This window comes from Meleagris gallopavo, chromosome 20 (genome assembly GCF_905368555.1).
Source record: "Meleagris gallopavo chromosome 20, MGAL_WU_HG_1.1, whole genome shotgun sequence".
NCBI classification, from domain to species: Eukaryota; Metazoa; Chordata; class Aves; order Galliformes; family Phasianidae; genus Meleagris; species Meleagris gallopavo.
Genome location: NC_139423.1, coordinates 9235757 through 9252112, shown reverse-complemented (window position 1 = coordinate 9252112; position 16356 = coordinate 9235757). Strand labels below are relative to the sequence as shown.

General features: G+C 42.1%; 1 long non-coding RNA gene across 1 annotated transcript in view; it reads left to right on the top strand.

Annotated features, from left to right (window-relative positions):
• Positions 1-16356, top strand: part of LOC104913818 (uncharacterized) — a 239754-nt gene that overhangs the window by 167058 nt on the left and 56340 nt on the right. The window contains exon 4 of the long non-coding RNA XR_014887448.1: positions 6262-6361. This is a non-coding gene — a long non-coding RNA (uncharacterized LOC104913818). The remainder of the gene's footprint in view (positions 1-6261; positions 6362-16356) is intronic.

Here is a 16356-nt window from a genome sequence, read left to right as displayed (position 1 = left end):
ATTTCTCCATCAGACTTTTAAGTCATTTGAGAGCTCCTCTCTGAACACAGAGCAGTCTGGAGCACTCTCATGCTGGGGAATTAATCCACTCCCTGACACGCTCTCTGGCTGCATCCTTCCTTCCTCACTCCTTTCTGCACTGACATTTGTTACCAGTCTGTGCCTTGCAGCTACAAACAAAAGAGTAACCAAACTTTCAGGCCCCCGGGAGGCAACTGGAAATGGTCCCAGCTCAGATTGCAGCCCGGAATGCAGGCTGGTATTCCCCACCTTATTGTCATTGCAGCACTGTGTACATGTTAATCTGTCGGACTCTAATAAGCTGTATGTGAACAGCTAGCTGTTTATTCTCTAAGGATAGATTAGAGCAGCCAGGCTCCTCCAGGAATAAGTAAAAGTTGAATTATTTATTTTCTTTTCTTTGTAAGAAGCTTATGGCAAGCTGGATGAAAGGTCAGAAATAATTAAGAAAAGTACTGTGCATTCAAATAGAAGAAATGTGTGTAAAAGGCTGAAATGAGTGAAGTGCAACACTCTCAGCTGGTCCAAGCGTGGTCTTGTGATGTGAAGGGAGTTTCTTTTTGGTGTTACGTGAGTTCCACTGGAAGGATGTAGAGATGTCTGTTACTTTATGTGAAACAATTACTCGTATCCTCTTTGAAAAGCAGTAAGTAAGCTAAGTGAAAATCTGAGCTGGTTTCTAATTGTGAACTAGCACCCTGTTTTAAAAAATGGACTCCTATTGCTTTACTGATATTGAGTTCATTTTGCATTGCCTTAGTACGTGCTTAGGTGGGAGCATTACGTATTCAGAAGAAACCTTTAATTATCATTCTGATCACATGAGGAACACAATTTTCTGAAACAGATTTAAGGAAAAAATACATGTCAGGGACAATGTTCTCAATATCCCCCATTGCTGGAATTCCATTTGGGAATAAGAAGCCTAATACGCTCGCTTCAGTTTAAGAATGAAATACATTAAAGTTATTTTGAATGAAGAAGTAATCTCCTTTCCCATTTCAGCACAAACTGAGTCCATCCCACATAATCATACTTCTTACTCCATGCAGATCTGCAATTGCTCTTAAAAACAGACTGTAGATTTAAAGCCAGTTGCTGCTCATGGATAAGCAAAAGTGCTGTTTTACCCAAGGGGCCACAGAAAATACACATCTCATCCTGTCTCCAAGCTCCTAGAGTTTAATTAATGGATGTGAAGTGCTTTGAGATCCTCAGGTAAATGATAGTTTATGAGTGAGCTCCTTGGCTAGCCTGCCTTGGAGATTTGTGGAGTTAAAAGCAGGAGCTGCTGCTGGGGAGAGAGAACAGCAGGGATGCCAGGGGGCCTTTAACAACCTCACCTCTTTGGATCCAGCACAACAGGGAACCTATAACCAGTGGGTTACACAGTTATGTTATTGAATGTCATAGGTGGAGTCCTATTAAACTCAGTAGGCCATCAGATTAAGCACCTAGCCTTTCTCTCAGACAGTTTTAAGGTTAAAATCACATGGAGTATTTCAGAGCTATGAAATAGAAGTATTTTGCCTGAGCTGAGTGGAATCCAGCTGTTTAAAGAAGCAGAGGTTTTCCAAGAGTTGCAGAGTAGTTGGGTACCCAGCTTCAATGTCACCAAACATCAGCCCTTTGTTTCTCTGAGGCCTCTGAAAATCCCTGGTGTGATCAGAAATTCTCAAGTTTTTGGCTTCTCTGGGAATGGGATCTACTTACAGCTGGGAAAGTCCTCTGCTTTGTGCTACCCGAGGTAAATCATTTTGTATATATTTGAGGCTCCATCATTTATTATTAGGCTCCTTAATCTACCATTCTAAAGCTCATTACATACATCACAGGCAATGTGATGCTCTCTGACCACCTTCCCCCGTGCTGCTGGCTCTTACAGGTCCTTTGAAACAAGGATGGTGAAATGTCCTCTCAGTTGAGGGATTTTTCTTTCAGGCAACCTCCCTGAAACAGCCTTGAGTTTGCATAGTGAAATGTATCTCTGAACATAATGTATAGCAGTATATGGGACGTGCAAGATTCATTGACTTAGCCAGGTTTAAAAAACTAATCCTTGTTCCCTAAATCTTTGATGAAACATTATTTTAGCTTGAAATGTTATGTGGTGTGTAGTAATTCTTCCTCAGACATAAAATTTTATTTCTACTGCAAGCCTGTTTTGGAAACATAGGCATTTTCAGCTTACGGCAAGCAACTGCCACAATAGGAAAAGTCTTTTTTGATGCTGGAGAGCAAGGTGCCCCAGTGCTTTGTGATGGAAAAACTCGTTTAATTATAGGGGAAAAAAACAACAGATTGCAATTTCAGAATTAAAGCATTATTAGTGCTGGAACATGGAGGTGATGAATCCTGTGTTGAATCCAGCGTCCACTGCAGAGAACTGACTGATTTTCAGAGGATTGCTCTCACCTGACACTGCTTGGAAACCAGATCACTGTGTGGGTTTGAACTCCAGGAGATGGATGCACCAACCGCAGTCTGTGGGAACCAGGGTGCTCCGACGGCAGTGTGCTTGTGTGCCACTCATCACATTCCTCTTAGCAGGTGCACCCACCAAAGGGAAGCACTGTCAGTTCATTCTGCTGAAGAAGGTCTCAATATTGTCAAGAACCCATCCTTGTTTGCTCTGAGCTGGTGCCTGGTGCCTGGTGGTTCAGTCCAGTAATCATAAAGATGCAGCTTACAGCAAGTCGTATTTCATTGCTTTGAAAACCTGTGCTTATTTTGCCAGTTTAAAAAAAAAAAAAAAAAAGTTATATAACTAGAAGCTGCCTTTTTTGTGAATCTTTTAAAGTTTATACTCATCTGAATGCAAGGTGGGAGGCGTGGAGAACTCTCTAATTTTTGTTTCATTTCCCATTTAAATTGTTCAACATCACCTGTTCTTGATTTGCAGTTGGATGTCCTAAGCTCCCGTACAGGTATTATCCTTACCACCACTGCACATTCTTATTTAATCATTTTTAAACACCCTGGCCCATTTATAGATTATAAAAGTCATGAATGAGGTTAATGTATAATTAATGAGCAAGAGTGTTCGTGATGACAGCTTGGAATAATGATCAATGAGCTGAACAAGAGATCTCAGAAGCTGTCCAAGGTCAGCTCACACATGGGTGTGTTAATGTTTCCTGACACAGCTTTATTTCCTTCTGATTTCCTATTTTAAATAGATTTGTTATTCTTACAGAGCTGTTAAGCCATTTAATGTGATGTGAAGATGTTCTGTGACCTCTGAGTGAGGAGTGCTTCTTTCTGGTAGCACTGTGTACCATCTGCCGTGAGGTGCTGATCCAAAATCCATTCTTCTTTCTTGAAAGATATCCACTAAATTAGGAGGACATTTGATCAGAGGAAGAAAACAAAGCAAAACAAACAAACAACAACAACCAAAAACAAAACAAAAAAAAAAACAAAAAAAAACCAAACAAACAAACAAAAAACCCCCAAACCCTAATTATCAATTCATAGAAAATAAAAGTTGCATCCATTTCCATACGACAACTATCCTTTACTATAATAGATATTTATTGATAGGCTGCAAACAGCATTCCTGCAGGGACATGCCACTGCATCTGTATGGCGGTGGCGTGTTTTAGAGCAGCAGCAATTAATTCTGACCTTTCTCCTTACTCAGAGATGGACTTCTTCACCAGTAGCCTTCCATGTGAAACGGGGCATTGTGGATGATGGAAGCACTGCATGTCAGGATAGCTGTGTCAGCTTCCTGTGGGGTTTGCTACCCTGCACCATGACCTGATTCTGATGGTGCATGGAAAATGGGCAGTTTGTCTAGTAGCCATCTTTTCCACAAAGTCTTAATTTACACTTAGGGAGGGAGGAAAGGTTTTCTGTCTTCCTAATCATTTGCTATGTACATTGCTGCTACTTAATTTATTTTCTGTGGTCACTGTTGTCAAAGTTTGTACTCCTCTCTCAATCACAAACGGAGTCTGCTGAATGCTGATAGCCACTGTCTTTCTACAAAGCAGGTGCTCAGTGTTAGGCAGATCCAAGAGAAATTAGCACAAAATGCTCAAAGACTGTTTTTATTCCCCTTAAAAGGGGGGAAAAGGTAAAAAAAGAAATTTCACCTGAAATTCAGCATTCCTGGCACAGACACTCCCTGTGCAAATATGCCTATGTTGTCCCAGTGGCCAAAGGCAACGGCGGGGCTGGGCACTCAGTGTACAAACACAGCCTGATGGAAGAGGAGGAGTGTGTGTGGCTGGAGCTAACACATCTCATTTTGGGATGGCAAGAAAAAGGCAGACAAAGACATGATGATGTAACAGCTATTGCTATAAATCTACCGAATCAAAATAATTAGGGTAAAATTAGAGGCACAAAATAATGCTCTCGATAAACTGTCACTTGTAATTGATACAATTTAGGCTGAATTAGCATAAGTCTCCAGCATAGCATATTTAGAAATTGCTTTCATTTTATCGTAGTTGCCGACTCAACTTTTGCTTAGATGAAGATGAATTTAACAGGACATTTATCTGCTGATGATTGCTTATAAACAGGATAAAAGCAAACTAGAAACAAACAAAAAATCCTTTGTATCTCCTACAGTGCTGTATGAGCAGAGTGGTACATCACCAAGCAAACACACACTGTGCCTTTATAATTTTATAAGCTGAAGTGTAGGAAAGATCTGAAAATGAACAAAAAAATGACAAAATAGAGCATAACTGCGGCACTATATGTACTGTATAAAATGACTGGTCTGTTCAGGGTCAATGAAATCTGTAAGACTTGCCTCAGCTTGGTACTTGGGCATGTAAGATCCAGCCATCAAAGCAGGATTAGGCACCGGGCTGCGTTACATCACTCAGAGCACGAGACATTCAGTGACCTGAGTCAGCAAAGGGATGAACACGTGTGACTTTCTTCCCTGGTTAACGTGAGGGAAGATGCATACCTCCTGTGATGTGCTCACACATCCCAGGACTGGGTGCTGGGTTGATGTGTTTCTATGAGGAAGACAAAGGGTTTCGGTGCCTTGCAGCATGGCAGAGAGGTTGCATAGCCAGGTACAGAGGAGCAGTTTGCACAGCTTTGCTGGCTGGGGTCCCTGGCTCTGCTGAGGATCCAAGGAACTTTGCTTTGTTTTCTGTCTCAGTGGAGAGCAAGGCATTGATCTCACTCAGCTGTAAAGCACTGAGGATATGAGAGTGGGAAGGAATTGAGTTTACTCTGCTTTTCACAGCACTTTCTATCACTCTAATAACTTCATATATAGGAAATTTTGCTTGAATAAAGCACAGCCATGTCACAAGTCTGACACTGGAAAACGAAGTGCCCAAAATATATTTCTCATTTCTCCTGCTGGATTTTCCCCTTTTCTTCCTGTATTTTCTTTCAGTTGCTGGGTTCCATTTGACTCAGTACTCAGTTTAGGTAAACCTCACACGTTCTCCTTTCAAGAGGTAGTGTTCTATTCAAGTTTATTATTTTCTTACAGTACTACTCCTGCTCCTTTTTTTTCTCTCCATGTTGCCTGCTGAAGCAATATCTTTCTGAAGATATAAGATTAAGATAGAAGATAAGATAAGCAATACCTTTTCTAAAAGAAAATATTCCTGAAATCTGGCAAATTCTGCACTGTTAGTTTTAAAAGCAAACATTTCTCAGTGCAAGCTCATCCACCCGTCCTGGAAAGTGTACATCCTCTGACATGATGTGTTGTGATTTCTCGATGTGCTTAAATAATGACTGATCTGACAGCACCCTCCAGGCACAAGATTTTACCTTGACTGGGATGAGTTGCCATCACGCACTGTTAGTTAGAGAAAATCAGAGAACACCAGGCCTGCTGGTACGGACACAGCTGGCACAGGTCAAATTCAGGCACCATGGATGACATAAGTGCAAGAAGTGATCTCTGTAAGCAGTGAAAAGAAGTGCCTGCAGCTGGAAAAAGAGTTCAGTTTGGGGGCCGGGCAGTGTTTTTAGTTTAGTTTTGTGGGTGGGTTTTTGTGTTATTTTGAAGGGAGTAGAATCAATGGAACTATATTTCATTGTTTCAGAAAGTGGAAACTGCAGTAAGCAATGTCCCACTTGAAGAAGATGGTAGCATTTTGGAAATGTAAGATGAAGATGTGTGGGCCATGTGATGTTTATTGGTTGCTAATTAACCAATTTGGGCAGAGTTTTGAAAGGTGGTTTGAGGTTTAGAAGCCTAAATAGCTAATCTGTGCCATACCTTTCTTTTGTCTTTCTTTACAGTTTAGAGCCCTTCGTAATACATGCATGAAACCTGCAGCACCCTTCCTTACCACGACTGCAGATCAACAGACCGTGATAGTTGTGGACTGTGCAGAAAGAGGTGAGTCCTACAGGCTGCTCCCTGCCAGCAATCTTCTCTGCTCAGCACCGAAAGGAAAAGAGCAGGAAAAGATGTGGATGTTTCTGACCATGTCAGTAGGTTGCAAGTGGGAGAAAATGGAAGACAAATATTGGTTATCCCTTAATATTTTGATATGAATTCTTTTTTCAGTAAGTCTAGAAACTCCGGGTCTGAGTTGGGATGTATGCCATACTCTGTATGAGGTTTGGTTTTTTGCAGTCATAATTTTATATGTCCACCTGGATAAGTTTATCTCATATGATTCTGTATCTGTGTGTGGAATTGGAGAGAAGCGCTTAAAAAATAAGCCGTTGTTATCAAACTAATTCTGCAATGCTGTTTAATATTCGAAAGGATTAATTGGATTGGGTTTTTTGTTTTGTTGGTTTTTTTCCCCTCCTCGTTGCTTCTTGCATAGGCAATGCAACAGCCAAGCACAGTTTCTGTTTCAGTGCTTCAAATATATATATATTTTTTCCCACGTGTTTTGTTTCTACTGTGTTTCAACAAGTGCAGAGTTACTGTCTGAGCTCGCTGTGCACCATGAAGGTCACATTCACCCTGAAGCAGGAGGTGCAGAAGCTTAGATGGAAACTGAAAATATATCTGGGTGCGTTTGGACTCGAGAGCCCTGGAGCCCTTCCTTGGATAGTGGTCGATAGCAGGGGCTACAGGTTTGAGGCACGTGGTTACAGCAGTGGCTGAAGTGGAATTGTTATGATGAGGATTTTCCTGCTCTGCAGAGATGTGGTGAGGTTCAATATTCTCCTCAATAACAGCTTTTCTTATTGCAAACTGAAAAGAGCAATTATGTTCTCAGGTTCATGCACTAATTCTGGTCTCTTGGAGCTCAGAACGTTGTTCTTGGCAAAATTTCCCATAGTTGAGATGGCTGTTCAACTCCAGATTGCAACCTTGGGGTCTCTTCCAACTTAGCGGTTTTTGATGTTATTTGGAGATTTTTAGTGAAATTTGCACTCCACACTTCAGAAGACTTGTTCACAGCATAAAATGCACCTCACTCTTTGGCAGCAGCTCCTCTCAAGGCCTCATGTCCAGGTGTAACCTCTTGGTATCATTTTCCCATTGTATTTGGCATTGTAATCTCTAACAGCCCTCATCCTTACCAGCAAAACAGATGCTGAGGCTCAAAGTGATATGTCAAGGCAACAGAAGTCTGTGGCAAAACCAGAATCCAAGCATCCTTCAATAGTTCATGGGCTGGACTTTAATTTTTCCTGATGTTAACTGGAATTTAACTATGTGTTTAAAAACAGCACAGCAACAAAATTTCAACAGTGCAGAACAAGGTAGAAAGGAATAGGAGTGATTTAAGGCTGAAACAGTGACCTTCATTAAAATTAGAAAGCAAATTGCCACCAGATAGACTGGTGGGAAAACTAGAAATACCAGCCCTCTGTCACTGTAATAGGGAATTTACTCTTCAAAATACAGGTTCATTTCAGTACATTTCAGACAGATAAACACTTGCATCCCAATTCAGGTGCTGGGAGTTACCCCTCTCCCTTCCAGCTCAGTGCGTGGCTGTTAGATAAGTGATGGTTGGAGTGCAGTCTGTGGAAGCTTGCACATGGAGAGAGCAGATTGCCAGGGCTTGGAGCCACAGGCAGAAAGAAAACGTGATTCTGCTTCTTTCCCTCCCCCCCTCAGCGTATTGGCCAGGTTATCTAACCGTCATTTTGGGGTGTCCTTATCATTGAGGCTGTGAATATTTGCCACAGATAAAATAATTGGGAAAAGCCCCTATTGTATAGCAATCAAAGCCACATCGTCTGCAAAGTCTTAGGGAAGATTTTGTTTCAGCTGAATTACAGAACATATGCACACAATTTTTTTTGTTCTGTTATTTATTTAAAGCTTGCTATTTTGCATGAATGGAAAAACCAGAGCCACCTTCTCCAGCAGCATCAGCCAGCCTCAAAGAACAGAGGGCAGGTGAGAAGGGACATTCCTGAAACGTTCTCTAGGATGCTGGAAAAGGTAGAAAAAGGGAAGTGAACTTAAATCCCTGCTGGGGCAGTGGCACATGCCTCCAGCCCTGCAGACCTGGCAGTAGAGCTTTGAGGCTGTTCTCAGCGTTTCCAGAGTTTTCACTTTTAAGATGGTTGTTGCACTTAAAGGAGACACAGGCCTTGGTGCCTTCAGTTTGCATTTGGCGATATGATTCCTTTGTTTGTCAGCCCTCTGGGGCAATGTGAGCATTCTGACTGAGCACAACCACACACTGGTGTGTTGGCCGGGGTGAGGATGTGACCATTTTAGTTGCAGGAGGGATGTGGCTGGGGGACAAGGCAGGGGCTGCTGCACACCCATGTAACCCAGCTGAGCTCACCCTTCACAGTCTGAATCCCAATTTCATGTCGGGTCTTTGTGTTCGATTTTCTGATATGCTTAGAGAAAAATTTCTCAAATCAAATCCTTGATGACCTTTTGAAAAGTACCAATAATCACTATGGAAGAAAAACAATTTTTAAAGCTTTGGAAAGTTGATTTTTTTTTTTGTCACTTTAGTTTTGTTTGTGCAAAAGAGATTGGTCATTTTTGGGCCAGCTGTATTTGGCAGCTTCTGTCCAAAGGAGGGGATGCCGAGGTGGGGTGGCACTTGGCAGAGTTCTGTAACACCCTCATTATTGTCTGTGTTCTGTTCTTTCGCTAATTTCATCTATTAAATAAATAAATGAGTGATTTTGCCAGATGAGTTGTTTTGTATGAGAGGATCTTTTTGTAACGCTGCCATCTTTTAGTGGCAATTATCCAGTCACACAGCTGTTGCCTACAGGCAGGTTTGAAATGATAATTTTATAAGGTGTGTAAATCACCATAAAAATAAACACAAATAAGAGGTGAGTGCCTAGTCAATAGAGATGAGTGAAATAAAAAAGGTAGGGGTCTGGATGACCGAATTTCCATGTTAGCCAAGGATGCTTGTTATCTGAGTTTGTGATTGTGATATGGCTCAGATGATTGCAAAATGGAGCAATTAAGACTCAGAAACTTAAAAATTATACAAGTGATGAAATGTTCATACCATGAGCAATTCCAGCAAGTTATTTTCTTCTGCTCAGATTCACAGTGCAGAGAGTTGAGAAAAATTCGTGATGCAGGAAGTCAAGTAGATGTGTCATGTTTTGGAGGATAAAAGCAGACCAGCATGAAAGCTTTGTGGAAACCCAAACGTCAAACAGCCCCAAACTCACGAACTCTGCATGCAACACTTAGCTAACACATTGACTCATGCATTTGGATGAGGATCCTTTCAACATATGGTCTGAAATGGGTCTCTCCTGTAAATTTCATGGAGTTATTTTCTTTATAGCTTTACTCTTCTGAAGCCTAGTAAAAATGCCCGTTCTCTGTTTATTCTGGCTATTTAGACCAGCAGTTATATAATGTTCATGAAACAGAAGCAGCATATAATTTTTACGGTTTGCAATATCTCTCCTCAGCAAAAAGCTGCCCACCAACAGGAATTCTCTTATTCCCAGGATGCTTTTTGGTGTTGGCTTTTTGGCAAAACCAAACAGCTGCAGCCCAGTGGGAGTCATTTTGTAGCTGATTGACTGTTCCCTTCTTGCTTGTGAATATTCATAACTTCCATTGCTTCCTTATTTTCCCTTTCTTATTCCTGAGGTGATGATAGGAGAGAGAAAAGCCTAATTTTGGCTCATAAAGCTGCCAGATTTCAGGATGATTTTGTTGTGGGTGTTTTCAAGAGAGAGCAGAGGAGACTGCATAGAGAGGACGAGAAGTGTGTGTCAGTGTACTTGGCATATAAGGAGGGGTTAGAAAGCTGATGGGTATTTTCTATCCCATGCTACAGTTCCAACATGTTTGCACTGTACAGACAATACCTGACATTTTTTATTTAAAACATGGGACACTGATGGAGATTTGTAATCCCCGGTCCTGCAGTTTTCATCCAACTCCACAGTAGCTCCATTGATCCAATGGATAAGCATTGGTTAAAAGGAAAAAGCGGAAATGAAATCCTATGTCCTTTTGGTGTAACTATGAGGAAACATGCTGTACATCTGAATTCTAAGAAAGTATGAATTAAGTGGAGAAAGCAGTTGAAAAATTCAGATGATTTAGTTGCTAAAGGCAAAGTGGGCATGGATGAAGATAGTAAGCTTCACTTGAATGGCATCAGAGGTTAATGGGATGAATATTTATAGGAAAGATGTGCATTATTTACGTGTTCCAAGGCAGTTTAGTGGTGTCCTTTCCCTGGATTCATTCAGTGCAGGCGGTGGCCGCACAGCCCGCGATGCAGTGCCTGGTGCTGGAGGATTGTGTTCAATGTGCAGAGGCTGCAGGGCAGGGAGGGGAGCAGCGCTGTGTTTGAGTTTGTATTTGAATCAGGTGCAAAGGCCAGCGAAAGCACACAGCTCTGAGTAAAGAACATTCAGGGCTCCATAAATCACTGATCTAATGTTGTTATGCTACAGTGGCAAATTATGCTGGTTTTGTCTCTGCAGTTAGACAGTGCAACAGATGGCAAAGATTTGCACAGCAAGTAACGTTCTTGGCAAAGCAAATTTTATGAATTTATAGTTGAAGAGTTAGTTGAGATGCAGTGGAGTATCTGCACCAAACAGGGAGTGGGGGAAGACCAACTTTTTTTATAATCTTCCTTCCACTTAAGAAGAAAAAACAAAACAAAATTTGACACGTTTGCTTAACAAGCAGTGCTATTATACCAGCAGTTTCCATTCCTGTTTGTGCTGTGGTGGGGAAAACTGCCAGCATCAGATTATCCAGGAAACTGTTTCCACAGCAGGCAGCAATGACTTGTGTTGGGGCTGCATGGGAGGCCGGCAGTAGGACACGTCGTGTTGGCAGCACCAAACGCATGGCTTGTCCTCGTGCTTCCCAAACCTGGCACTCTGAGCCCAGAGGGTGTGAAGGAAAGCTAAGCCCTATTCCAGAGAGAGGAACCACAGGAGAAGGATGGCAGCGTCTGCTCGAAACGCAAACCGCTCTATAAGCTCATTTCTCATCTTTAATTCATTACTATGTAATAGTCCTAATTTTATACTACGGAGACTGTAATTACATTGTAGTATATATTACAGTCACAGTGCGATTTCAGTGCCTTTCAGATACATAATTTTCTGTTAATAAAGCTGAGCAGTTAATATTTAGAGTACGTTTTGCTTCAAAAGAATTATTCTGAATACACGTGCCACAAGTCCTAGCCATGAGAATAGAATTCTTGTCCTTGGGTTCTTTGTTTGGAAAAAATACAGACAATGATTCCTCCGAGTGCCATCAGACCTCGCTTCCAGCAGGCCAGGGCTGTGCTGATGACTCATTTCACTTTGAATTTAATTTGTGTGTGCGTGTATCAGTAAGACACAGCACTTCTGGGGGAGGGAGAGAAACCGACCCGAAGATAAAACAGATAGATAGTATTTGTTCATTTCTCTACCAATTCACCCTCAGAAAGAAGAAAGGCAAGCAGCCTAGCCTCACTCGAGGTAGTGATTTTTCAACACTTTTGATAAATTTTTTACAGATTTTCTCTCCTGGTCCTACTATATGATTCCTGCATGCAAAACAACTTCACTCAGCTGTGTACTCTGTGCTGTTCTGTCAAGCAAGCCAGCACATGCATTAGCCTAAAGGATGCGAAGTCCTCAGTGACTCAGGCCTGGATACAGAACTTCCAAACCACGCTCCCACAGAACTCAAAGTAACCTCAGTATCAGAGAGACTTTTGGTAGTCCAGTCCAGTGTACGTGCCTGAGCTGTGAAGGAACATGCTGTCTTGTAGCAGGGCTAATGGCACGCAGGAATGTTATTTAGTACTGTGGCAAAGTCATTCTAAATCTGGTGACCCTGTTAGGAGGCAGAGAATTCTCCTCATCACTTGTTCTCATCGAGTCTCCATGAGGGCAGATGGTGATGCTTGACATTCAGCTTTAGTTTTACCTGGCTATTTCCTGGATTTATGTTACGCTGTGGACTGCTTTTTATATTTAACTGTAATAATCCTGAGAAAAATATTTAGCCTTAGTTTCCCTTTGCAGGTAAACTGCAAGTGTCCTCATAGCTGCAGAATGCACATACATAAAAGAAATATTCCATCTTTGGGGCTGGAAATAGTAAAAATAATTTATTCAGAGTAAATAAAATAATTTTTATTTAAAAAACCCTACAGTTTTCGAAAGTGAACATATAATTGGAATTCTTTGCTGTTAGCCTAGGGTTTCTAAACATTTTGCTGCTTCATATCGCAAGATATTCCAGTGTATTGCCCTAAAAAAATCCATCTGTAAAAGAACAGAAGCGAGGCGTTTTCCCCTCCACTTTAGTTGTACCTGAGGCTTTTTTCTTCCTCTTCGGTTGTTGTTGCCAAAAGCTGGCATAATTTGATTTGATGGCATTGCAGAAAGAAGTTTCTCAGGTTCATACGCAATCATCTGGGTCTAATACGATCCAAGTCAATTTCCAAGAGAAAATCTGATCCTCAGCCTTCTGTTCCACTTTAAAACCAACTTGCTGTGTAAGGTGTTTCTCAGCAACCCGGCCCATTTTCCCCTTATTTGATAAAGGCTCCTTTTTCTGTCTTGTGGGAAAGCACCCCTATCTGGGCAGGGTTGTTCAGCATTGTCATGAACTTCATAATGCTCAGCTGACGTCTTTAAGGATGTGCATTAATTTGAGATCTCCTTCAGATGTTCAGCGCTCATAATTGAGGGGTTATTTTTTTGTTGTTGACAGAAAAGATAAATCTACCCACAGCAGTTATCTAAATAAGCATATATTCCGTGTTAACAACTTCTAACTGATAAAGTAATTTTCAAAAGACCAATTAAAATTCTTGCGCAATTCAAGAAAGAGCTGAAAATAGTTCAGTTACAGGTTTGACTTCTCTACGTTTGTATTCTTTCTGTTTTACTGCTAAACTTCAGAAACCTGAAGAACAGCCCCTTTCCCTCCACTCACTGCTAAAGAAGGGTTGAGATACAACTCATTTTTATTGGATTCGGCAGCTTGAGTGAAGAAGATCAGAGAGAAATCCTCAGACCTCTTATCTGCCATAAGTGAGTAACAAGATCAAGTTAAACAATGTCACATAGGAAGGCCTGGGGAATAAATTAAGGTCATCACACTTGTGAGTAATTGCCGTAGAGGGCAGGAGGGATGCAGCTGGCCACAACTTTCCCAAAACAATGAAAGCTTTGGGGACTGAGAGATGGATGTTTTGTAGCTTTTCAAAGGTTTCTTTGATGGTCTCCTTTCAGCAAACAAGAAGATGCTGAGAAGCAAGTGATTTCTAGTGCTTCCTTAATGACTGTGTTTAATTTTCTTGGTAAGTGCTTGAAATCTGAAGCCGCAAAGGAGGGAGGGGGAGAAAAAGGGAGGTGGAACAGAATCAATGGCTTTTAATTTTCTCTGATGCGTCTTCAGATAAGAAGTAAATCTCCTGCAGCTGAATTAGTTAAAATAGGAATTGATATCGCTATTCTTCATCCTGTGAGACCTTATTTACTTGCAGAGTGGAGAATCTATTTTCTTCTATTATGGCAAGCCTATTTTTAAACTAATTTCCTGAAGTACCAATACTGAAGAGATACTTATCTCTTCCTTTGCTCCCCGCTCCGCGATGATCTGAGCCCACCGACTGAGCTCAGCGCAACCAGGCGGAGGGCAGAGCTGTCCTGGCAGCGCCGAGCTGTTGGCACCGAGGGGCGGCGGGTGGCTGTGTGACTGAAGAGGCTGCGTGCAAAGCCCCGAGCCCTTCCAGAGGAGAAAGCAGTCAGCACAGGGGGAGGTGTTAGGAAAGCTTCAAACGCAGAGAGAATCTGCAATTGGAGCTGGCATCAGACCTCAGGAAAACAATCCACAAGATGCAGATCCAGAGCACTGCAGCACTCCTTAATTCTGCTGCTTGCAGAACAACCTGTTTGCTGTGTAACTACAAATGTGGGAGTATTTGATTTGTATCTTCACAGTTCTGCAGCAGGGCTTCTTGCTGTCCCTTTCTGTCAGCCAAAACAGGATTTGAAAAGAGGATGTTGACTCAGATGGAGCATCTGAGCAGGATGAGCAGGAGGCTGGCTGGCAGGGAGGGAGAGATGCCTCGGGCTCTGTGTGCACCAAGGGTGGGTTTCTGGCTCGCAGGTGAGCACCCCAGCTCCTCAAAATAGTCTTGTGAGTCCTTGCAATGTTCTCCACGACAGAAAATGTGTTAAGAGTGCATCAGAGCTAGGAGGAAAATCACTGAGTGACCACAGGACCAGCATTGCGTGCCATCTGCCTGCAGGGCCCTTCAGGGGTCAGCCAGGCAGGGCCAGCTGCTCCTGGAAGTGCTGGCACTGTAGAGAGGAAAGGAGAAAGGCAAAGGGCTGTGGCTGTGCTGTTGACCTCCTGCAGCGTGAGACGGCAAGCTCTGACCACCGCTGCCATCCTCAGGTGAGTGGGAGCTGCAGGGGCTGAGACCCTCCAGCCAGAGCCAGATAAAGTTAGGAAAATGTTTGGTTATTCCTTGAGCCACAAAGAAACGTGTGTGTTGTAAGTGGGCAAAACTCTCCAAGAGGAACACGGGGAAGGGAACAGACTAATAGCAGTGTCTGTCCTGAGGAAGGGCACCTGCTGCCTGTGCTTTAAAGATGGGGATGTTTTCAGCATCCCCAAGGTTTACGGTATGAGAGAGTAAATCCCATCTTCTTCACAAATTAAGTCTATGCTCTGAAATCTGTGTAGTTAGTTTTTGAGTCAATAATCAAATAATATCTTCATATCTTTTCTTCATGTTTCAGGATAATTATGCTTATAAGCATAAATATTAATTTCTGCTCAATACGTATGCACTGTGGAGTCCCTAGGTGTGAATAACAATATCTAATTGCAGAAACCAGAATATTCATTAAGCTCTCTTAGCTCGTCGTTAGGTGGGTGTGTGAGGATTCAGACATGTGCTAGCAGGAGGCAGTTCTGCAGAGCTGCTGAAGGCTCTTTGAAGTTTCCCTTTAGCCAAGAGAATATCACAGGGCACAACTACGAGCATGAAGGAATAGGGGAAAAAAAGGCTTTGTGTGGCGAAAAAGTCTTCATTTCTGCAGTAGCACATTAATGCTGTGTTTTATATAGTTCTACCTCCACACCTTGATTAGTATTTTAAAACGAGTGCTTTTCACGGTCATTTCAAGTTGAGTGACAGTGACAAAACCTTTGTGTCCCGATAAACCAGCACTCTTAGAAAAAGGAAGAAGCGTGGAGCATTGTTTCTTTCTTTGTAATAATCTTGAATCTCGTGACTTCAGAAATGTTGTGTTTTATGGAAAGAGCAAGGCAAAGCATGGACCTATTTCTGTTCACTTGCAGCTTAGCAAAGTCAGTTTTATGAGGGCTTCTTAAATCATAGCAAATGAAATGGAGGTACCCAGGACCTGTGCCATGTGTACTGCTCAGTGTCTGACTTGGCATTATAATGCTGCACCACACTCACTGTATTTATAGAAACATGCTATTTCTCATTTGCAAATGAGAAATCTACATAATTAATAGACTCAGTGTGTGTTTTGTCTCTCCTTCTCAATTTCAGCTTCCCATGTAGTAAAATCCTGTGATAATCAGACAAATGGAGGCACTTTGTAGCCTCTGTTTTCAAAACTGTAAAGGATCTTGTCAGAGGATCAGGAACCTCCCCAAACTCAGCTCCTGATCTCTCATGGCTGCTGATGGAGCTATCTCAGAGCTGCCAGCACCTGTTTGCAGCTCAGCAGTTGCAGGAGAGGCAGCAGTTTGTCCCTACCGACCTGCAGAGCTCAGCAGCCTTATGGCACTGTGTGCTCCACAGGGGCAGGTGCACCCAAATTTCCTGCAGCTGATGCATCTTTAGGCAAGATCCATTCGCGTATCATTTATCTGCTAGAAAAAAACCCCACAAACTACAAAAAAGTTGAGTCATACACAACTCTGGAAGAGTAATTTGTACCACAAAG